The sequence below is a fragment of the Euprymna scolopes genome, chromosome 38 (genome assembly GCF_053919585.1).
Source record: "Euprymna scolopes isolate OS-2025 chromosome 38, ASM5391958v1, whole genome shotgun sequence".
In the NCBI taxonomy this organism is placed as follows: Eukaryota; Metazoa; Mollusca; class Cephalopoda; order Sepiida; family Sepiolidae; genus Euprymna; species Euprymna scolopes.
Genome location: NC_136519.1, coordinates 24,913,877 through 24,939,248, shown reverse-complemented (window position 1 = coordinate 24,939,248; position 25,372 = coordinate 24,913,877). Strand labels below are relative to the sequence as shown.

The 25,372-nt window shown below is 34.8% G+C and overlaps 1 protein-coding gene and 1 non-coding gene across 26 annotated transcripts in view; both read left to right on the top strand.

The window, feature by feature from the left end:
• The window catches only part of LOC145263096 (guanine nucleotide exchange factor DBS-like), an 810,829-nt gene that overhangs the window by 119,751 nt on the left and 665,706 nt on the right, over positions 1-25,372 (top strand). The window lies entirely within an intron of this gene.
• On the top strand, positions 4,332-4,404 carry Trnar-acg (transfer RNA arginine (anticodon ACG)). Its single transcript has one exon. It is a non-coding gene; the product is annotated as a tRNA-Arg (tRNA).

Here is a 25,372-nt window from a genome sequence, read left to right as displayed (position 1 = left end):
CGCGGTAATGGTCACAAACATTCTTCTGTCCCTTTCCTTTAAACAGGATCACTAAGACACCATCAATCCAATCCTGTGGAACAGGATCACCTGCCCAGATTTACTCAACAAAACCAAGGATAGCATTAGCAATATTCACATCTCCAATCTTAAGAAGTTCCACCGGAACACCATCCAAACCAGGTGCCTTTTAATCATAAGTAGTGTTTATTTATGTAAATAAACTATATAATGACTGATATGCTAAAAATTCAAAAATTTATAATTGTCCCCACCCACAAAATATTTTTCAAATGCCGCATTTTACTTTATTGCATTAGAACTGTAACAGATAACAAAAATAATCAATTCTTTTTACCGTCAATGAAAAAAAGAAATGTTTTAATTCTGTTTGGAGAAAAAGTTTTAATATAAACTAAAAGAAATTGTTTACCTTCTTCTAGGAAGTTGTCTATGCTTGTATGAAACACAAAATTGCCAAGTACGAAATAAAGCTATTTTTCTAACATAATGTCAAAATTCTCCCTATAATACCCCTTTCGAAGCAAAAACTGGCCTCATTTCATGGCATAAAACTTTAACAATTATATGTCTGTCTTGCTTTAAGTCCATAGACTGATTGGCAGGCTTCAGATGTTAATTTTACGGCCCTTTCGACACTTTGTGAATGTGCAGGCAAATCAGGTAACTCTGGCTTTCTGACGCTCACTATTAATTCCTGAAGTTCATGATCTGATAATTCTTCAGTCAATGCTGGCTCTGACACTTCACTTTGAGAAAGGTCTATCAAATGTGACCAATGTAAAGCGTCAAAATTTATTGTTGAAATTTTTTAAAACGCTTTTTCACTGATTCCCCACTCCTGAAAAAGAAAAGAGAAATCAAATTATTTTATTGACTTGAACAAATGAACACAACTTTTATTTATTTATTTTATTAAAATACTAATTTAAAATGGACGTATAAATCGACATAAACAATTTGATCAGTTTTATATAAATAAATGTTTACTTATATTGTTAAAATTCTTTTTATAGTCTCTTCTCTCACTTCCATTTCGTCTGATTTTAACTAAATATTTTCAGGCAAAATGACGAAAGCTTAACTCGAAGATTTCTTAAAGAAATTTCCTGAATTTCTGGAGGCTGTCATTACAGCTTGCAATTGGCAGGTCAGACGAACAAGATGAAATGTCAAATGATTTTTCAAGTTTTTTGACAAGAACATTTTTGGCAAATGTGGATAAATATTTTCTATTTATTTGCTTAACTTTTTTAAAGCAGGTGTCCTGCAATTTGTGTACAATCTACAGTTCAGTTAATAGGAGCAAACGGAGATTTACTGCCTTTCAAATATCTATAATATCATTTGCCATTAATTTTGGAACAACAAATGTATTTAAAGTTGGTATATTTGGTAACTTGGCAGAAAGTAGGGGGCCCTGTTGTATTTAATGGAGAAGATGGGCCTGCACATTTTGTAGAATCAGTACTGTGTGTAGAAATAGTTTGTTTAGAAAAATATCTGCAAAAATATATTTTATGATATTGATAGAAATTAAACAAAGGAAATTATGAATTAAAAATGAAATTAGGGGGAAAAAAAAGAAATATTTATTGTTTTACATACCAAACAGTATAAAACACAAGTCAATAATTCTCAGAGAAATAGTCTTGCAAAGAAAAATGTTTTTTTTTTAATACAGAATTATTAAATAGCACAAAGATTTAAAATATAACTTTTCTTTTTCTTAATAATTAAAGTTTGTTAAGACAGGGACGCTGGGAAAATGGTGGGATCCTTCTACCGCTCCGGAAGATATCTCACTACTGATGCAATTCTCTATCTATATAAAAGCCAAGTACGTCCAAGGATGGAGTACTGCTGCCACATCTGGGCAGGAGCTGCTATCCTGCCTTGACAGAGTACAAAATAGACTTCGTGGTTTAGTGGGGGATGCCCTTTTCTCTTCCCTGCAACCTCTCTCCCACAGAAGAGACGTTGCGAGCCTGTCTTTGTTTTATCGTTATTTCCATGGTAGGTGCTCGTCTGAGCTCCAATCCCTCGCCCCCCCCCTCGCCAATCTTTCACAAGAAACACCCGTCTGGCTGAAACTACTGTCAATAATTTTCCCCACTCTCTATCTGTGCCTAAATCCAAACGTAGATTCCATGAGCAAAGCTTCTTTCTTAGAACTGTATGCCAGTGGAACTCTCTGCTGCTTGCCTGTTCCCCACCTGACTACAACTTGGACGTCTTCAAGTCCAACATAAACAAACTCCTGGCAAACCGCCCCTTTAAGTAAGACACTCTATCAAAACCCCCAATACTAATGATTACTACAATACTCTCATTGATTACTGTACACGCAATAACCCTTATCCCTGAGTGGCCTTCGGGCCTTGATAAGTGGTAATCCCCATGTAAAAAAAAAACAAGACATAAAATGCAAAATGTAATTAGTTTTATATTTGATTTAAGCCGGGTTAACGCAGTAAACACACGTGGGTCTCTAAGTAAACATGAAAATGAAACCGATTACGTGACGGTGCACAAGGAAAAATTACCCAGCTAAAATAAAGCCCTGGGTTATTGTTTTTTAATTTATTTTAAATGAAATATTTTTCAGGATTTCTTTTTTTATTGACTCTCATTTAGTTTTCTGAAAAAAAAAAGACATAGATATTACAAACAAAAGAAACAAATATTACTAACACTATCTTCATTTTCTTCTTCAAATCCGGCATTAATATGACATGCTTATTTTTTCATTTAACACCGGCATCTGGCGACATAGCGACAGAATATTAAATTTTTTCAATCTTTAAATTCAATTGCTCAAAAAACGATAGAGTTTCGGGAAAAACATTTTGTGTGGTTATTCTCAATGTTATTTGACAACTTTCTCTGCATAGACATAGTCGTAAAACCAAAATCGACCTAACCTTTTATATATATCCATATATATATATATATATATATAAATATACAGGGTGACCCCCCCCCCCAAAAAAAAGCAGGACATTCAATTGTTTTTCTGAGCATTTTACAGTCAACGGAGAAAAAAAGACCAAAGACCCTTGTGTCTTGATGTGATGTTTTGAATATGATAAACTAGTTATCACCAAAGTTTCATTTCATTCGAACAAAACACTAAGAAATGGGGCCATAATTAGAGTTGGGGCCCGGTTTGTTTAGGCCACCCTGCATATATATATATATATATATATATATATATATATATATATATATATATATATATTATACACACACACACACACACACACACACACACACACACATATATAATTCTAGTTTTCCTTCTTCCTGAATGGCAGAAGTATATGTAGACATATGTATATATACACACACACACGCACACATAATTCTATAGTTTTCCTCCTTCCTGAATGGCGGAAGTGGAAGAAGATTACTTACCTGATTTTTCTTGCAGACTCCTTTCATTCTTTTTTTTTTTTTTTTTCTCCCTCTGGCAAAGAGAGAAAGGTGAGGAAATGCTTCAGCCCATTCCCTTTCCATGCATCATTTTGAATGCAGATTCTGCTGAATGATTGAAATGTAATTATCTTTGCTATGAACTTTTGACTGGCAAGCGCCAATCATTTAAGAATAGCATCAAGTGAGACATTTTGTAATTCAACTGAAGCACAACTTTTAGAAAAAGGAAAAACCAAAAAAAAAAAAAAAAATAGAAAGAAAGAGATGGTGGTAACTAGACGAGTTCTCGTTGTGAATGTTTTACATACTGAACCATCGATTAGAGCTCAGTCGAGCACCTATTGTGAAAATAACAACAGAGCAGAAAAGGACTAGCAATATCTCTTCTGTAATAAACAGTCTTTAAGGAAGAAACCAGATGCTCTAAACCAGAGGTTGTCAACCAGGGGTATATTTATACTTAGGGTGTAAAATTTATATAGTCGAGGAAGCGGGGGTAAACAATTGAAATACCTGATAATTTTTAAATAATAATTTTTTTTCAGATTGTTTCATGTCTAAGAAACATACATACCTGGATTTATCTATGCTATTAATAAAATTCTAAATGTTTATTTATTTATTTATATGTGTGTGTATATATACCAATAAAACTTTTGAATGGATGCACCGAATTGAAAAATTCTTTTTTTCCCTGAAAGATGTGAGTCCCTAGATTGTCCTTACCAATATATGGTTTGTAACGAACAACGCTGAGTCACACAAAAAGCCCGAAATAAGGATTTTAGGGGCGTTTTGTGCAATTATCGAAAAAGTTACCTGCCCATGTCAACGGAATTTAGCACTGTCTGTATACAGTCATGGTAACATCAGGACTTGTGGCGCAATGGATAACGCGTCTGACTACGGATCAGAAGATTCCAGGTTCGAATCCTGGCAAGTTCGTAATAATTTTAACCATCATTTTATTCAATTTTTACTCCTTATCTTTACACTTAGTTTGAGTATTTTTGTTTTCTCAGTGATTTTGTTTTATGCATATGGGAATGTGTGTGCCAACGCGGCGCAGCCACTAGTATCCAATATGGCTTTGCCATTTTTGTAGATGGTTTGGAAAAGTCCCAGTGTCTGCTGCGCTTAAAAGTTCTTGGAAGTTGGTCCCTGAAACCTAAAATCCTAAAAAAAAAAAAAAAAAAAAAAAAAAAGTTTATTTTTGACCTTGTTTTTCTGTCACTTTATGATGGCTATGAAATTTTGTATAAGAGTATGGGGTTAATGGAAAAATACATAAAGCCGAGTGATCAGTAGGTTTATGACAACAGCATATTCTTTTCATTGTTATGACTCTTGAGTATTTTCATGGCAAGTGCTCATCTGAGCTTCAATCTACAGTCCCCCCTCCCCAAACTTTCACGAAAAACACTCGTCTGGCTGAAACCACTATTAATAATTTCCCACACTCCTTGTCTGTGCCTAGACCTAAATGTAGATTCCATGAACAAAGCTTCTTTCTTAGAACTGCATGCCTGTGGAACTCTGTTCCGATTGCCTGCTTTCCAGCTGACTACAATCTGATTGTCTTTAAGTCCAACATAAACAAATTCTTGATGAACCGTCCCCCTAAGTAATCCAATTTACAAAGTTTCCACTACTTATGTTTACTATGCTATAGTCATATTGACTAATGTATACGCATTAACCTTTATCCTCGAGTGGCCTCCGGGCTTGATAAATGGTGATTCCTGTGTAAAAAAAAAAAAAAAAAAAAAAAAAGTATATATCCGACACAGTTAGACACAGTTGATCAACCGAGAACCCCATCACTCTATATAAAAACATATAAGATATCAACAGATACACACTCGAGGGTCAAAACAATGAAAAGAATATGCTGTTGTCCTAGCCCTAGTGATCAGTGATGAAGGAAAGGTTGAGAATGGCTTCCCTAGAGGGAAAGCTGTCTGATCTGCAAAAAAAAAAAAAAAAAAAAATGCCTGGACAGCCTCGTCAGTTAAGAGTAAAAAAAAAAAAAATAGTACCTCAAGGTCAACAACTTATGAATGTTAGAGGAAATAGATTCAGACCCAGAAAACAGCAATTATTTTTATTACTTCATTAATTGAAAATGTTATTTTGTTTTGAAATAGCTGTAAGTAAATGCTTTTTTTTAATCTGTGGGAGAAATATTCACTTGTGTTCCATAAATTGTCTACAATGTATCATATCCTATGAATATAGTGTTTTAGTGTTGATATGCCATAAAATAGAAACATTAGTCCAGAAATTTGCATAATATTGAATCCTTGTAAAATTTAAGCAATACATATTAATTGGGACCATATACAATGAAAATTTGTATGTATTCTTGACCTTTGTGCTTGGATCACGGAAATGATATTATTATAAATAATTCAACAAAACTTTTTCAAATTTGGGTTTATCTAAAGTAGGACAGCCACTGGAGTGAATGTGGTATTGTGGTAACTGAGATATTTCTAGTTAAGAGTAAGATAAACAATTTTAAATATTGGAAACCAAGGATGACCAACGACATCCATTCTTTCCCCACACTTTTGAATGGCTGTGTGTCTAATTTGTTCATAATGTATTTTTATATTTTGTGTAAATAAATATTTCAAAGTACCTTTTTGCTGTTATTAATCAGTCAAATATCCTTCTAGATTAAGGCAATTTTTATTACTGTCCTAATCCAGACTCCTCCTTTTTGTAGAGCTGAATTTTTCCTATTTAAAAAAAACAACAAAAAAACCTTGTGTCTAACTCTGCCCTCATTGGGAGTCAATTGAGATCTTGTTGAGCTTTGGTGGTGGTATCTGTTCTCTAAGTGCACTTGATACAGATTTAATACGTAAACTCTTTAATCCCATCTCCAGTTTCATGCAGCTTAGCAGATCGGCCTGTCTGTTCTATTTATTTATTATTTATTTATTTTTATTTTTATTTTATTTTATTTCATTTTTTTTTTAGAATTGGGTGCGTCTGATGCATAAGAGCTGCAGACTTGCCAATACCAATCCGCGTTGAATATATGCTGGCTTTGGTAATATTCTCTAATTGTATTTAACAAGAATTGCCTAGTGACTGCCTCACATGAAACTTAAATATATGGCTGCAGACGTATAAGGGTTTATTCTATTTTATCTATATGTTAATAAAAGTAACAACAACCTCCTTGATAAATCTAATAAACGTAGCCCCCCCTCTCTTTATTTCTCTCTCTCTCTCTCTCTCTCTCTCTTTCTTTTTTCTGTTTTCCAAACACACTTTCTTTCTTTTTGATTGGTTCTCTCTCTTTTCGATCCCTGCATATCTGTCTGTCTCTGGATCTGTATTTCTGACGCCCCCCCTCTCTCTCTCTCTTTCTCTCTCTCTTTCTTTATGATTGGTTTTCTGTTTATTCGATCCATACTTATTTGTCTGTCTGTGGCTCTCTCTTTCCGACGACCTCCTCCTCCTCAACTCTCTCTCTCTCTCTCTCTCTCTCTGTTTTTCCAAACCCAGTTTCTCTCTTTCTTTCTGATTGGTTTTCTGTTTTTTCGATCCCTGCCTATCTGTCTGTGACTTTGTCTTTCCGACTCCGACTCCTCATTTTCTCTCTCTCTCTCTCTCTCTCTCTCTCTCTCTCTCTCTCTCTCTCTCATCTTTTCTGTTTCTCCAAACTCCCTTCCTCTTTTTGTTTCTGATTGATTCTTTGTCTTTTTGATCCCTGCCTATCTGCCTGCCTCTAGCTCTGTTTTTCTGACGCCTCTACCTCTTCTCTGCTCTCTCTGACCAACACTCTGTCTTTTTCACTCTGCTCTCTCCGATATCTGCTCTCTGTTTGTTCAGTTTTATCTTTCCGATCTCCCTGCTCGCTCTGATGAGCACTCAGTCTTTCCGCCTGAGAATGATTAATCGAATGGGATCAACATTTGGATACTTGTGGAGACGGTTCTTGACCAGAATCTGTTGATATAGAATTTGAAAACGATCATGTTATAATTTGCAGGGAAGCAGTTCCGTGGTAATGTGTTTCATAGACGGGAAGCCCTTGCAAAGAAGCTCAATTCGTAAAAGATTCTGCCTGAAGGAAGGAGTTTATTTTTACACACACACACACACACACACACACACACACACACACACACACACACACACACACACACAGAGTGTATATATATTCTCCAGAGATTAGTTGGTTCCCCTTTCTCTTCTCAGTCTGACCTTATCTGTCAAAAGAAGAAAGCATCTTGAATATTATCAATCGATGGATCAATTTGATGACCCTCCGCCCCTGCCCCTCTTAAAAAAAGGCATTGCAAGAAATTGTTTTATTACATTTTCTGATAGTATTTAGTCTAGTGAACAATGTATATTAAAAAAAAAAAAAAATGTGTCTATGGATAAATATCAGACATGGTCAGAATCTAAGATGACGGCCTCCGCCATATTGAATATTGATTAATCTTCACGCTTTTGAAGTTGATAGCATACATTATTATTGTATACTATTTGTTAAGGGTTTTTGAGGGCGAGGAATTCACTTTTGGGGTTTCTTCTTTTATTCTTTTTCAACTCGAACACAGCATATTGCCACTTAAAACGTAAGGGGCAACTATTTGGGATCATATCTAACAGAGTACTGTGGGGAATTGAGCAGCAAGATGCCTGTTTACATTACATTTAAACTTCTGTATGTAAGTACAGTTAAGGAAGCAGGAAACGGGTAAGGAATTCCAAAGTCTAGCAGTCCAAGGAAAGAAACTATTAGAGTAGAAGGCTTTCCGGCATCTCTCTTTTTTTTTACAAGGAAATCACCACTTATTAAAGCCTGAAAGCCACCCGAGGATAAGGATTAATGAATGTAAAGTGGTAGTGTCGTAATCGTTAATGGTGTAGATTGGGTAGGATTTTGATTATTTAAAGGAACGGCTCAACAAGAATTTGTTTACATTAAACTTGAAGGACCCCATATTGTAAATTGCCCGGAAAGTAGGCCAATGAAACAGTGTTCCACAGGCGGGCAGTTTTAGAAAAGAAACTTTGTTCATGGAATCTGTGTTTAGATTTAGGCACAGATAGAAAGTGAAGGGTCGTCAGGTTAGTTGGGAGTAAGTATGTCGAGGGGGCACAAGTGCAATAAGTTCATCAGAACACATTCCATGTGACATTGAGACGATGAGACAAAGGTTGGAGTTTGGTTGATAATGCAGGATATATTAGATTTGAGACTCTTTTTAGAACCCTGAGTAAATGTGAGAGACTAGTGGTAGATGCACCAGCCAAATCCATGTCAGCAGTACCTTTGATTTTGAATATAGGATTATCTTAAATAAGAGACCAGCTGTCAAACTAAGCATTGTTCACAAGTTATATCAAGTTATTGGAAAAAAAAAAATCTTCCAAAAATTGTTTTATATTATTCTATTCAAATATAGCAATTAGTCCATCGGAATGGCAAGGACCATCTGATCATCCTAGAGATGCTGGATAACTCGTACTGTGAGTTTGTTTAAAGTGAAGCTGATTTACACAGAACCAGCCTCACTCTCACATCTCAACCAGCTTGATCCAGCAGCAGGACAGGTTCAAGACAGCTGGTGGGATGTAAACAAGTTCTTGTTGAACCGCCTCCTTAAATAATCAAATTCTACCCAACTTACACTATTAACGATTACTGCACTACCACCTTACAGTCATTAACCCTTATCCTCGAGTGACCTTCGAGCCTTGAAAAGTGGTGACTCCCATGTAAAAAGAAAAAAAAAAGGAGCTGCTGGAATTGTTAACATCCTCCTACATACAGTGTCTAGTGTTGGTCCCCCATCTGGTACTGACCGGGATCAACATTGCTTATGCTGTAATTCTAACATAAAGTTCAGTGAACAGCATATCCAAAAGTAGGGCAACATTGGTAGAACCAAAAACCATCTGAACATGACTTCAAAATATATGACCACCATTGCACCCGGATATGCAACATTTATGCACGACACAAATAGTTATAGACAATTTTATAAATGAAAATCAGCCCATTTAACAATGAAACTTTTTAGTTAATACTCTATGGTTGTCGGGAGTGTCTCTCCATTATACAATTGTTATTTACGCATTCATAACGTCTTTGGTAGGAAGCTGAATAAATTTTATCGCTAGAGGAGCTGTCATCTCAATTATCACCGGGAGGCCTATTTTCCTGCCATCTTTGAAAAATACATTGTTTTACTATTCTGCTAAAGCATCTGGATTCTTTGACCAAGTGTCAACACCCCTGATAGCACCTAACCCTCATGATCACACCAGCAAGACCATCTGGTGCTGTCTGGGTGCATGAAAAGCTTGTTGTAGAACGGGCACTCGGGATTGGGACAAAAATAAACATTGCTTCATATTAGAAGAATTTCTCCTTCACTCATTGAGGACAGAAGATATGAAATGCATAATACATTTTTTACATGAAATCGGTCAAACGGGTATTTGCATTTGGCTTAATGAATAAAGTCAAGACTTTTGCATCATATATAAAATCTATTGTATTGTAATTGATTGTATTTAACTATGCACTGATACGATTGGGGATTAAGGTATGAACCCACAATTTCCCCACCAGTAAAATAGTAATATTTGTTGTAACATTCATGTTGATGAATATACGGCATAATTCACGTTGACACACCAGTTCCCATTAGATCACCAAAGTTAAGCAATGTTGAGCCTGGTCAGTACTAAAATAGGTGACCATTTGGGAATTTCAGTTAACTGTATGTGCTCTCTGCTTATCTCGGCATTGTTCCCAGTCATCTAATACTTCTCCTTGCCATTGGATTCAGGCAGTGCCGATTTAAGAGGTGTGGTTGGGATTGCACAATCCTTGCTTCACAATTACACATGCAGCTATCCTTACAGGAGTATCCATTGTCTCTTGAGACTGGATGGAGGCGTCGCATGTTGCTGTGATCTAGAAAGGAGGTTCTACATGACAATCAGGTCGTTTCAGCTGTTTGAAATATCCTTGATACTCTTCTAGTTCTCTCTCGTCCGACTGCAGTACACTGACGTACAAGGTGCCTTTAATGTTTCCAGACTTTTTTCGTATGAGTACTTTTAGTGATAGTACATACATGAAACTCTAACCCCGTTCAAAGTAATCTCCTCCAGCTGCAATGCACTTGTTGTAATATTCCAACAACTTCTGGCCCCATGGAAAGTCTCTTCTGTGAGCATGTCAGTGATCCTCGTCAAGGCCTCTTTAATCTCCTCAATTGTCTCATAACGACAGACTCTAAGGTTTTCCTTGAGCTTATGGAATAACAAAAAGTCACAGGGAGCAAGGTTTAAACTATAGGGTGGGTGAGGAACTGTTTTGATGCCCATCTTAGTCAAATAGTCTGTGATAAGTATGGAGTTGTGGACTGGTGCATTTGCACAAATCTTCAGTTTCTTGTGAATAATTGTGTGTACAATTCCCACACTGACATCAAACTGTGCATTTATTGTCTCTATAGACACACGACGATCCTTATCCACGAAATTCTTTATTTGGCCAATCAACTCTAGTGTTCTGAATTTTTTACTCCTTCCACACCTCTCATCATATCTCACAGACTCGCTGCCTTCTTTGAATCTCTTATGCCACTCAAAACGTCATGCTAGATTCATGCAAGATGGTCCAAAATTAGTCTGAATCATTCCATACGTTTCTGTGGTATTTTTTCCAAGTTTAAAACAATTTAATTGCATATCGTTCTTCTAAAGCGTCCTCACGTCCAGATTGCAATTTTGAAATTCACCAGTTGTGACAATCAGGCTTTAGTAGGGTGTATTCCAATTTCTGCTGTAGCTGTTCATTTGAAGGTGGAATCATAAAAATTGGTCGGCCATCTCATGAGATGTATAGCAATAACATACTGAATTTTCAAGAATGTATAACAATTTTAAATGTGTGTACAAAAAAAATCTGGAAACTTATTGAAGGCACCTCTGTAATCAAACCATATCTGGTCCAGTAAACCAGTCTGCACTTGACTTATTCAAGCTTTAGTCATAAATGTTTTATTGTCGGTCAATTATATAGGGAGACACTTTGGTGATCGTCTCATCAACAAGAAATATAATCCTTAATTAGCTTCAGACCTACAAAAGTTTGCCATCCTGATTTTTATGTGGAATTATCTCAGAGACAATGTCAATCAAAATCAAACCTTAAACTCTTGCTGGACTGATGAAAGTCACCGCAACCCAAATCAGAACAGAGCTAAGAGAAGAATGCATCAGAGTTATTGAAAATTCTTCTTTTTCAATTCAATTTTCACCCCAAACAAGGCACAGTGCCACTTTGAGGGGACATAAGTTGCAGGGATACTATGTAGGGGACATAAGTTGCAGTGCCACTATCAGGGGACATAAGTTGCAGGGATACTATGTAGGGAGTTGAGCAGCAAGATGTTTGTTCACGTTACATTTGAACTTCTGCATGTCAGTACAGTTGGGGAAGCAGGAACCCGGAAGGGAATTCCAAAGTCTAGCAGTTCTGGGCAAGAAACTATTAGAGTTGAAGGCTTTCTTACATCTAAGGATCTCCATTGTCTATTCTGGAAGGTATATCGTCACTGGAGCATAAAGGGGTTGCTGTGACTGGGACCGGATTTATAGAGGGAAACCTGGGTAAAGGAGTTATGCCACCAGATGCTCGTTCACATTACATTTGCATTTTTTGCATGTTGGTAATGTCGGAGAAATGGGGAGCATGGAGGGAATTCCAAAGACAAGCCGTCTGAGGAAAGAAGCTAGTAGAATAGAAAATTTTATGGCATCTATGGACTTCTATACTGAAGAGGTGTGATATTTGGCTGTTAGTTGAATTGGTTAAAGTATTTATGTTGAGCATTGAAAGACAATAAAAAAAACTGTTGGAAATTTATTATGAAAACCAGGTGGATAAGTTATAGACTGGTTGGATTGCAGAAAGGATTGTAAATTTAATGATTCTACGGGTGGCATTTTTTGTGGGAGGAGCGGTACCTTATACTTAATGTTAATCATTTTTTCCACATAACTCTCACTAACCCTAACCCTAACTTCTCTTATTTTGTCCTTTACTCTTCACATTCCATAAACAATGTTTCTGACAAAGAGGCAAGAATTTCTATTTTTCTGGGTTAGAATCTACCCCATCTCACGCACTATCGTTGTTTTTGACCTTAAAGTAGTATCTTTTAGCCTCTTACATCAAGTGGCTTCATGCCTTATCTCGAGCGATTTCTATTTAAAAAAAGTTTATCAACAAGTGTATTCCCTTTTCAGATTAGTTTTGCAAGTTTTTGTACATCAAATCAATAGAATTTTCATTTTCTGGAGAGTTGTGTGCCGTATCAATCAACCATGTTTTGTTTCTTCCGGCCAGGTTCATGTTTGTGTCAAGTAGATCCGTTATTGAGCATTTGGAGCATATCATTGAATATTGATAAAACAAAGGCTGTTGAACATGCAATTAAGTGGACAAATAAGTATAAAGTGAAGTTTATTTGTATCAATACAAATATATGGTTGGATTGTAGAAAAGTTTGTGAAGTTCTTAATGACTAACAAATCCCACAACTATTAATACAGGGTGACCCAAAAAAACAAAAACAAAAGCTAAATGGAGGCCATCTAGAACATATGCTGTAGAACGGAGAAAAAAGGCCAAAGACCCTTGTGTTTTGATGTGATGTTTTGAATATAATAAACTAGTTATGACCAAAGTTTCATTTCATTCGGACAAAACACTAAGAAACGGGGCCTAATTAGAGTTGGGGCCCGTTTTTTTGGGTCACCCATTACAATTTAAATCTTTAATGAGTGTTGAGTCAACTTTAGTTAGCAATTACACAAAGTGATCGTTCCTGTCTGAGTCCTCTCTCAACTCTTCATGTCTACTCTATTTTAAATATTTTTTCTAGGCTATATCGTTGTGTCAATCAACTATGTTTTGTTTCTTCCGGCCAGGTGCATGTCTGTATCAAGTAGATTTTATATTTTCTTGCCAGGTACCATTTCCGGTTCACCAGGGCCGAGATTAAGCATTTGGAGCATATAATTGAATACTGATAAAACAAGTAATGTTGGACATTCACAATCGAAACTTGGATGACAAATCAGGCATAAAGTGAAGTTATTAGTATCAAATATAGCTGGATTGCAGGAAAAATTGTGAATTTTTTAATGACTATATATTTATATCCATAGTAGTAGGAATTGCATAGTGGATGGCGCATAACTTATTTTCAACTGGTCTTTCTGGTAAACATGTTACCAGAACTTGCTGTTACATTCGATATTCAACTTTTTACAAATTATCCAATGGAGATATTTACACACTCCATTGTTTCGTATTGAATAGTAGCCCCCCTCCCAGCAGAACCTTACAGTTGGATGTTAGGTGGCTCACACTCTCTACTTCTGTGTAGCAGAAACTGTATTTGTTGTCATTACTGAGACCACTCATCTTCTAAAAAGCTTTGGTCATCAAGCCCTTATCTTGGGCAGGCATTATAATCCTCTCCTGATCATAGTGGAGCGATCCTCTTTTTAGCCAGTCTATAGAGCTTTTGTTGTCTATATAGTCCTTGACAAATTTATCTAGGAAATACTTGGCACACTCTTGTAAAATGACTTCACTGTTCTCATGTTGGTTGCCATTTTTACATTTCAGTCCATGTAACCAACTACCTTATTTAGGTGCATCTTTTCGAACTTAAAAACCTATTAATAATTTTAAATCGACAAGGCTATGCCTATGGAATTGTCTTCCGTTTTCCTGCTTTCCCAGCTGACTACAATATGGTTGTCTTAAAGTTTAACGTAAACAAGTTTTTGATGAGCCGTTCTGTATAAGTTAACAAATTTTACCAAATTTCCATTACTAGCAATCACTATATTGTTCAATTTCTACTGTACACTCTTTAACCCTTATCCTCAGGTGGCCTCTTGGCCTTGATAAGTGGTGATGCCTATGTAAAAAAAACAAAAAAAAAAACTTCATCCTGAGAAACGCCGAATAGGCACAACTAATCTGTTTTAAAATTGATACTTTTGAAGCAGCTGCTTTGAATTTATATAATGTAAGCACAAACTTTTTCTAAGCCTATCATAAAAAAAAGCGTTGAATATTCAGTACTTCTGCAGTTTAAATCCCGTTTTTCTGTGAGTCTAACTCGGCAATGCCCGGCAGACGACAAAAACCAGCCCGAAAAATGCTGAGTAAACTTATTCACTGAGCGGCAAAAAGAGACACGAACGAGCAGACGACACCAATTGAAAAAAAAAAAAAAAAAAAAAAGAAATCACAGAGAAGAGTTTCATTATGCTTCAAACAATAAATCTTTATTTTTGTGACAAGGAAGGAAAATGAAATTCATTCCTTCAACAAGCAGAAACTACTATCCTTAAGGAAATAGCCTATCCCCAGGAAACTACATGTTGCCCCCCCCCCCAAAAAAAAGTAACCCTAATCTCCCCACAATAAATATAAAATATATTAAAAAAACAACAAAAAAAAAATGTATTTTCAAAAAAATTCCATCGTCAACTGCTTAAAAAAAAAAATCAAGACTTTTCTTTGGGGGAAAAAAAAACTAAAAAAATACACTTTTTCTTTGAAAACAAGTTTTACGAAAAATATATATGCCTTAAAAATAAGAATTAAAAAATTGTTCTTTGTTCCTTAAAACAAATACTTTTTCATTAATTCAAAGAAAAATAAAAACAAAACATATTTGTTCACTAATTCAAAGAAGCAAAACTTTTATTATAAAAAAACAGCAACAAAAAAAAGAAAACAGTAAATTTTATGAATTTATTACTGTAGGTTGTTTATTTTATTTATTTTTTTGTTTTTGTAATGACTTCCGTTCGCTCAGTATAATCCGTCAGTTTTCATCCTCTGCTGGGCATTGCCAAGCGAGACTCACGGAAAAACGGGATTTAAACTGCAGAAGTACTGAATATTGTTATCACTCAGCCAATCCTTGTATTGTTTCTTTGTACTGAAATATTACTTCTGTCTGCTAAGATGTTCTATTTCCCAACCAAAGTAGTTGAGTATTTGACCATTTTAAATGTCAACGCGATACTCAAAAGATAGCTGGAACTAATCAAAGGTTAAAGAAGAAAATGCAGCAACACATGCTTGCAAAGATTTACACCTGAACAATGAAAAAATCTTTGTACATCCGTGTGTGTGTGTGTGTGTGTGTGTGTGCATGTGTGATTAATAAACAGTTGATAAATAATCTAGCATGTTGTACGACTTGCAAAAATGATATTTATGTTTTTTTTTTCTCTCCAAACATATGAAATCTAAAGACATTTTAATCTTAAAAAAAAAAAAACGAATAAAAAGACAAAGTGTCTAGGTAAAATCAAATATCGATCCATCAGATGCAAAGCTATTAGGTATAAATTCTAAAATCTAACAAGATAACTTTATCTCTATCTCTACTATTACCTACATACACTTAAACAGACCGGTGAGATTTATATAATTGATGACTTGTCTGCATATGTTTTCATTGATGTTTCCTGATGCCTAGTATGGTTGTTAGTTTCGTGCTGGAACTGACATATGAATTTGCTGTACTTGTTGTGTTCCATAGTATTGCAAATTATTAGGCATTTAAAAAGGACAAAGAAAAAACTAAGCCGTACATTCAGCACAGATATAACACAGACAATGAATGGAATCAATAAGTTAAGGAAGATACGAATGCCTCTGAGTCACTGCTGCATCTGTGAAGTACATCCTTCATTTTTTTTTTTTTACAAGATGTTATGCAAGCTGATAATGGAATGCGTTTTGGAACTTGTTAATTTGGCACCAAAATCAACAAACTCTAAGCCATTTTTGTAATGGTGTTTTCTTTGTTGATTGTAGTATGATGCTGGTCCTGTGCAGTTTAAGGAGGTCCACCCTCCCAGGCTTTGCTTTCTGTCTTTGAGAAGGAGTTAGTTTATTGCTAATCACCAAAAGTGCCTGGGTTTGGTACATTTTGGTGGGGTTGATTTGGCATCAGCGTTTCGGCTTGCCTGATCTGGCGTCACTGTTTCGGCTTTCCCTGATCCGGCATAGCTGTTTCGGCTTTCCCCGATCCGGCATAGCCAGTACGGCGTGTGGGCAAGTTGGTGTCAAATTAGCAGTTTGTTGTTATAGTCCAAGTTTTTTTTACAAATATTTTAAAAATTTATTCAGTAAACAAAAACATTTTTTTTACTTTGAATAAAATTGGAATAAAAATTCTTTAAAAGAAAAAAAATTTAATTTGAGTAAAAAAAAAAGAACTTAAAAATAACCATGTTTATTTAAAACACAGTACAAAAACACAACATTCAATCGTCAACGACGAGATTATATTTTCATTTTGTTTTTCTTAATTTAAAAATAGAACTTAAAAAAATTAGTTAGAAAAACAGTTAACCAAAAAGAGTTTTACAAAAAATATGATTTTTCTTAAAAACAATTAAAAATAATATATTTTCATAAAAAAATAAAATCTTTATAGTGATGTGACTGGCGTGATCGACGCTGAATTGTCCCTCTGATGAATCAGCCACGCCAAAACGGTGACACCGAATTATCCACACCGAAAGATCCCATTTCCAAGGAGCCCTTATCAGGGAATGCTGATGGGGCTGTTAAAGCATTTTTTTTTTTTTTTTTTAACGAGTTAAAGTTCATCTCTGCTGACTTTTCAATCCCACATTCTGGCTCTTGTGTCACATTTCTCAGGGTAGGAGAGAAATAAATATCACCCCTCTTTTGTCCATATCTCACACAGCATAGTCAGACACGTTAATTGTCAGACACGCCTTGTATTTAATTCTCATCAATTTTTCAGCTTCGATTTGGTTTAGAAAGACTTTAGAAATATACTTGAAGCCTCTTGAAAAGTTTGCTTTTGATCTTGGAAATTTGCCAATGATCATATGAACAGGAAAATTCATAATTCAATTGTTTTTTTTTTGTTTTTTGTTTTTTTTTGTTATAAAAACCCTCTTCATCATAAACACATAATTAAAATATTCACCTTGTGAAATTAATCAAATATTTATACAATGAGATTTCAATTTATAAAATATGTATACAGTGAAACTCTAATTTGTCTTCACGTGTTAAGTTTTTTTTGTTTTTTTTGCCCCCCCCCCGACAAAAGGAGGGTGGGCATGTAAATTCACTCTTGTCTGTTTGTCCATTCGTTCGTCTGTCCACACTTTTCCCAATAACTACACCTTTAAATTTTTTGGAAATTTTCCTCAAATATTAAACATGATATAAGTAAAAAAAAAAAGTAACAGAACGGATTTTCCTGGAAAACTCCGGTTGCCCTCCATAGGGATGCCTTTCGAGTTACTATGGCTAAAATTGACACTTTTGTGCTTATTAAAAAAAAAATTGACATCTCGAATTTTTATAAAACTTTCTGGAAGGTTGTAACTAACTGATTTTTATATAATTTTGTTTGTCTATACTTTGCAATAATCTTAGGTGTGTCCCAGGGGCTCTTTTAGGGCTAATAAAAACACTCCATTTTTGGGACTATTTTACCATATTTGTCCCAAATTTTCTGTGTATGTCTATTTAGCAGTTTTGCATGGTGATGAACTCAAATTTTAATATGTTAAGGCTTTAGGGACTTTTGGGGCTAAATGGTGGTGAGGGGGCAAATGCTGAACTTAGTCAATTTTAAGCCTCATTCACTGTGCACTCACGGGGGAGCATGCATGCTTCACTTGTTTTTTTTTTTGTTTTTTTTTCATGCAATGAAAACATCTTGATGAAGAATGATAATCTAAATTATTTCATCCTTTTTTTTGTTTAAAAGACTTATCAGATATAAAGCTATTTTCAATATAAATTCTAAAATCTGACAAGATAACTTTTTATATTAGACTAGCAGGGGTGCCCGGCGTTGCTCGGGTGTTTGGAGGTGTATGCTGTGCAAAAAAAGCAAAAAAACAAAAAAAATGGTTAATTTTTTAAAACTTTGACCCCTATTATGCCCCCTTAAAATTCATTGTTTCGGGCTCAAATCACTTTATTAAGTTAGATCCAGGTTCAAGGAACCTATATCTAAAATTTCAAGTGTCTAGACCCAAAATTTTCGGAGGAGTTTGGTAGAGTTCTTAAAGGTCAAATCGTTGAAATTTGACCCCTTAACAGCCAAATTTCTGGCTGACACCCATCACATCGATTTTCCCAAATCTCAGTACCCGGTATTTAAATTTCGAGTCTATAGACTAAAAATTGACAGAGTTATTGCGTAGGGAAATGTACACAGACAGACAGACAGACACGTTCACTTTTATAGATATATAGATTAATCCTCTTTGGTGGGTTATTTCTAATGCTGAAACATAATATATGAGGTGCCTTCAATAAGTTTCCAGACTTTTTTTGATATGGCACTTTTATTTGATAGTACACACATTCAACTCTATCACCCTTCGAAGTAATTTCCTCCAGCTGCAATGCACTTGTTGTACGATTCCAACAAATTCTGGAAGGCCCCATTGAAATCCTCTTGTATGAGCATGTCAATGATCCTCATCAGGGCCTCTCTAATCTCCTCAACTATTTCAAAATGACAGCCTCTAAGGTTTTCTTTGAGCTTAGGGAATAACCAAAAATAACAGGGAGCAAGGTCTGGACTATAGGGAGAGTGAGGAACTGTCTTGATGCCCATCTTCGTCAAATATTCTGTGGCAAGGATGGATTCTGGACTAATGTATCTGTGCAAATTTCCTGCATCTTCAGTTCATCACGAATAATTATGTGTACAGTGCCAACGCTGACATCAAACTGTGCACTTGTTGTCTCTATAGACTCATAACATTCTTATCCATGAAATTCTTTATTTGGCCAATCAGTTCTGGAGTTCTGGCTTACTTACTCCTACACCTCTCACCATCTTTCACAGACTCCCTGCCTTCCTTGAATCTCTTATGCCACCCAGAAAATGATGCTCGATTCATAGTCTAAAAGCAGTTTGAAGCATTCCATACGTTTCTGTGACATTTTTTCCAAGTTTCAAAGAGAATTTTGTTGCTTATCGTTCTTCTAAAGTTTCCTCACGTCCAGATTGCATTTTTGAAATTTCAAAGCTGTGGCAATCAGGCTTTAGTAGGTTATATTCCAGTTCCTGCTGTAGCTGTTCATTTGAACCTGAAATCATAAAAATTGGCCAGTCATCTCATGAGATGTATAGCAATAACATAGTGAATTTTCAAGAGTCTACGACAATTTTAAATGCCTGTACAAAAAATCTGGAAACTTATTGAAGGCACCTAGTATATTGTTCATGCAAGACAAATTGTTATCTTATCTATCAGAAGACCAGGAGGGGAGAACGAACAAGACTACTCATGGGACATTTGGGGGGGGGGCGGATTTCCAAAACACATTCCTGTTTTAAAATCTGATTTTAAATAAACGAATATTTGATTTTTTTTTTTTTTTTTTTTTTTTTTTTTAGAATTGTTTATTTTCGACAATCTTATCAATATCCCTGAAAATAATCTCGGCATTGCCCAGGAGTTATAACTTCAAGCTTGAAGGTTTCTGGCAATTTATTTTTCTCCTATCCTTATTTATTTTCTTGTTCCTTTGTCAAAGTCATATTATGAACTTATTTTAAGGTTAATCCGACAACCATTTTTTTTTTTTTTTCAAAATACCTTTGCAGCCAATCAGATATCACAGATCAGATAGAAATATTCCATTACAATATTAATATCAGTTCCTTGCTAATCACAATTCTTATTACAATTATTCCAAAACATGATGAAAGAAAACAACAGATTAACAGAATTCTTATTGTCTTGTAAAAAAATATACAACTAAACAAGAAATCAAACCGGAAGTCATTCAAGTTTGACCGTGAGAAGTTTTATTTTTGGTAATTATTATTATTTTTTTTTTTTTTTTTACATAGGAGTCACCACTTATCAAGACCCGGAGGCCACTCGGGGATAAGGGTTATTAAGTGTACAGTAATTAATGGGATAATATCGTAGTAATAGTTAGTAATCGAAATTTGGTAGATTGGATTTGGTATTATTGCAGTGTTCAAGTCTTGTCATCCCAAAGTATCTTTGTGCACAAGGTAACTAATGCTTCAAACCAACAGTGATAAACTTGACACCTATTATATAAAGTAAAGTTGTCTGTCTGTGTGGTCAGACAAAAGTAAAAAACTACACCAGATAAACCCACAAGGCTGCCATATTCTTTAGTTGTTAGATTAAAAGTGAAGGTACGTATTTACATCCGTTGCTTTTATTTATTTATTTATTTATTGTGCTTTATCTTTTTTTTTTTGTTTTTCTCAATCTCATTGTCGGTTGGTTTAGGACAGGGATCAGCAACTCATTCGACCCCTGCAGGTCGGCTCATGTTATAATTATCAGTTGCGGGTTGGACAAGATCATTAATGAAAAAATACAGAAAATTACATATGCAGACAACCCTGTCAAACTAATCATAATTAAAATAAACATTGAGTAATCAGAAAAAAAAGAAAATCTAAAATTAAAAAAAAATGAAACACTTAACAAAAATTAGTTTTTTTTTTTCAAGAAACTTCGTAATACTTTAAAATGAAAAAAAAAAAAAAATCAATGGAATTGAAATGGATGAAATTATGACGTGTATGTTTGAAACTGTTATTGAAACCACAAACGAACCATACACACACACACACACACACACACACACACACACACAAACGAAGCACATATGCAGATACATACGAGTTGCAAGTTGCAAATAGTTGCAAGAATATACATGCGTACACCTGCGGTAACATCCGCACATTCATGAGGCAGGAAATAGAAAGCTGACTGAGACAACATGAGGAGGGAAAGTCTGACCTGCAAAAAGTGCATGGGCAGTCACCTTGGCATTCCCCGGTAAGCAATAAACTAACCCCCTTTTCAAAGGGAGAAGGCAAAGCCTGGAAGGGTGGACCTCGTAGAACTGCACAAAACTAAACTCCAACCGCAAAATCAATAGGAACCGGATCATTACAGGAATGGTCTAATCTCTGTTGATTTTAGGGCCGAGGATATCTAAAAGGCCAAGTAATCATGAAATTAATGAGGCTGCTGGAATGCTGAATCGCATTTTTTATTTTTTTTTCAGCACAGTAATACAAGACAGAAATAAGTTACGTGAAAGATAAAGAGAGAGTTATGAAGAGAGACGATAAAGGAGAAGAGGGAAAGAGAGAAAGATAAAGACAGTTGGAGAGAGGGCGAGAAATAGAAATTAGGTGATTAGCAATAAACTAACCCCTTTTCAAAGAAAGAAGGGAAAGCCTGGAAGGGTGAACCTCCTAGAACTGCACAGAACTAAACTCTAACTGCAAAATCAATAGGGACCGGATCATTACAAGCATGCTCTAATCTCTGCTGATTTGGGGGGGGGGGCTGAAAAATCCCTGTAGTGTTTGAAACAGGGTTGATATGCTATGAAACCGAACCATGAAAGAAATGCACCGCTTGGTGTTTTTTTTTATTTTATTTTATTTACTTTAAATTTACTTTTTTACTTTTTTCCATTTTTTTTTTAATAAAAAAAGTAAAAGTGAAAAAAGTAAAAAAGTAAATTTAAATTCTGTATTGCGATTCTCTCTCTCTCTCTCTCTCTCTCTCTCTCTCTCTCTCTTTCTTTTTTTTTTATATCAACTTTGTTGGATTCCATTTGGAAGTTTGTCTTCCAAGATATTTTCCACCGTTTTTTTTTTTGTTTTTTTCTTCTGCAAAATTCATTGATTTCTACCAACCCCTCCCCCCACCTCCGATGCTGAATCGTGATCACCTGATTCAAGCAATTCCTTATTAAGATGAAAATCTATGGTAACATTAAAGACTGTTCTGTCTGTCAGTTCATGTATCTGTTGCTATAGCGGGTGTGTATTTATGCGTTCGTTTGTGTTGTTTAACGTTCATGTTGAATATGCAGAACGTATATATATATATATATATATATATATATATATATATATATATATATATATATATATATATATATATATATATATTTAGTTTATTTATCGAAAAATACATTTGATGTAGATCATAAAATAATAAACTTAGGCATGAGGCCCTAATAAGAAAAGGGTGGTCGAGGGTCTACGAAACTTGCGATTACCCTTAGTGGGCAACTTTCACCATAATACCGCATTCACACTGTGGAGTCAATCCTACTTAATGTATCCCCCCAAAATAATAAATAACATGTAGATGTGTGCGTGTATATTAATTTATTATTATTATTATTATTATTATTATTATTATTATTATTATTATTATTATTATTAAATGTAAGTTAATTGGAAAAAAGAAAAAAATCTTGAATTTTATGAAAGTGTTCGATGGATATGTACAATAAAGGTTCATGATGGGGAGTGGGAAGATCTAGAACCCCCCCCCCTCCAAAAAAAAATTTTTTTTAAAGTATAAACCAAATAAAATGCTTATCTAGCTGTTAGAGCATCCACTGTTTTCCAGAAGACCGAAAATAAGCAGGACATTCCCTAATTGGGAGTTGGAACTGGAAAAAAAAAAAAAAAAAAAAAAAAAAAACGAACCAGGATCTCATTTATATCACCGACTAAGAGTCTTTTTACACCTATGCTAGTCTAATCCTATGGGGTGGGTTCCGAGGAATTGAAGACTGCATGTGCCATGCTTCAGGAGGAAACACGTACTTGTACCTGGCTCCTCGACAGATGCACAAATGAGTGTCATGCACCTACCTCTTATCGAAATCCACTGGAGACAATCTCCTCCAATCACATCTAATGTTTACTTCTTTAGACAATCATGATCCGAAACTGTGTTGATTATAATAAAGAAATATAGTTCAACAACATGGGCATACGACAATTTACAATAGACAGTTTTTACAACAGCAATTCGTTCGTGTCTTCAGCTCATCAAAGATAATCGTTACAATTCTTGTATGAATTTTAGGAGCCTTAAACCTGTTTTTGCCTTTAGATGTCCAATCTTACTACTTATCGCTATACTTATTGCTTATATATTACTATTTATTACTACATATTATCACTAATATATATATATATATATATATATATATATATATACTAGCATTTCAGCCCGGCGTTGCCCGGGTGTTTGGATGTGTATAGTGAGCAAAAAAAACAGCGGTCAATTTTTTTAATTTTGACCCCTGTTATGACCCCTTAACATTTATTGTTTTGGTCTCAAATCAAGTTATTAAGTTAGATCCATGTCCAAGGAACCTATATCTAAAATTTCAAGTGTTTAGACCCAAAATCGTCAGAGGAGTTTGGTACAGTTCTCAGAAGTCAAATCGTTGAACTTACTTAAGAACCAAATTCCTGGCTGAAAACCGATCACAAAGATTTTCCCAAATCTCAGTACCCTGTATATCAAATTTCAAGTCTGTAGACTGAAAATTGACTGAGTTATTGCATTGGAAAATGTACACACACACAGACACATTCACTTTAGGACGATTAATTCGGAATCAGGAATCGAAAAAATCGGAAATTTTCTGGGAATCAGTATTAGAATCGGAACAATTTGTGTCTTTTTTCTGATGTCAAAATCAATTCTTTTAATTGTTTTTTTTTATTTGATTTTGTTTAAAGCTAAATCTTTCATTGCTGGTAGTAATTAATAAAATAATAAATATTTATTGATTTTTAAACTACCAGTCAGACCAAAATTGATATATTACCCCCATATGACAGTATTTTTACGTTTAGGAAAATATGTGCCTATTTAACATGTGTTTTGACGGTATTTGGGAAAAAATAACAATTCTATATTTCAATATGAAGAGATCTATAAAGAATCAGAATTGGAATCGGAAATTGTATCAGAATCGGAAATTTAATATGGAATCGGTAATTGTATTGGAATCGGAAAAAATATTGGAATCGTCCCATCACTATAGAGAGAGAGTGAGTCACGGGAAATGGATGTTTTAGAACTCTCTTTGCTCTCTTTGAATAAGAGATAGGGAGTGAGTCTTTAAACCTGCTGAAGAAATATTCACAGTTTTGTTTTCCTTAAAAACATCCATTTCCCGTGACTCAAACTGTATTAGTGATAGGACGATTATAATATTTTTCCCAATTCTGATAAATTACTGATTTTGATTGTTTTAAAATCTCTAAATATTTAGCTATTTTTGTATTTTCTTTTTAATTTCTTTTAATTTTCGGATTACCGTAAAAACCCATATAACATGTGCATATATTTTTGCAAATGTAAAATACACCTTTGAGACATTAAGGGGAGGTGGGCGGGGGGGGGGGGTTGATCTATAAATTTTGGCTTCATTGATATTTTAAAATCAATAAATATTTATCATTTTATCATTAATACCAGTAATGGAAAACTTAGTTTTAAAGAAAAACAAAAAAATAAACAATCAAAAGAATCGTTTTTGGCATTGGAAATTAAACACACATTTTTCCGATTCCGATACCCCCTAAAGTTCCGATTTTTCCAATTCCTGATTCTGAATCACTACTATATATATATAGATATATATATATATATATATATATATATATATATATCTATAAAAGTGAACGGGTCTGTCTGTCTGTCTGTCTGTCTGTGTACATTTCCCTACGCAATAACTCTGTTAATTTTCAGGCTACAGACTCGAAATTTGATATACAGAGTATTGAGATTTGGGGAAATCTTTGTAATCCCTTTTCGGCTAGAAATTTGGCTGTTAAGGGGTCAAAGTTCAATGATTTGACCTTTGAGAACTCTACCAAACTCCTCCGACAATTTTGGATCTAAACACTTGAAATTTTAGATATAGGTTCCTTGGACATGGATCTAACTTAATAACTTGATTTGAGCCCAA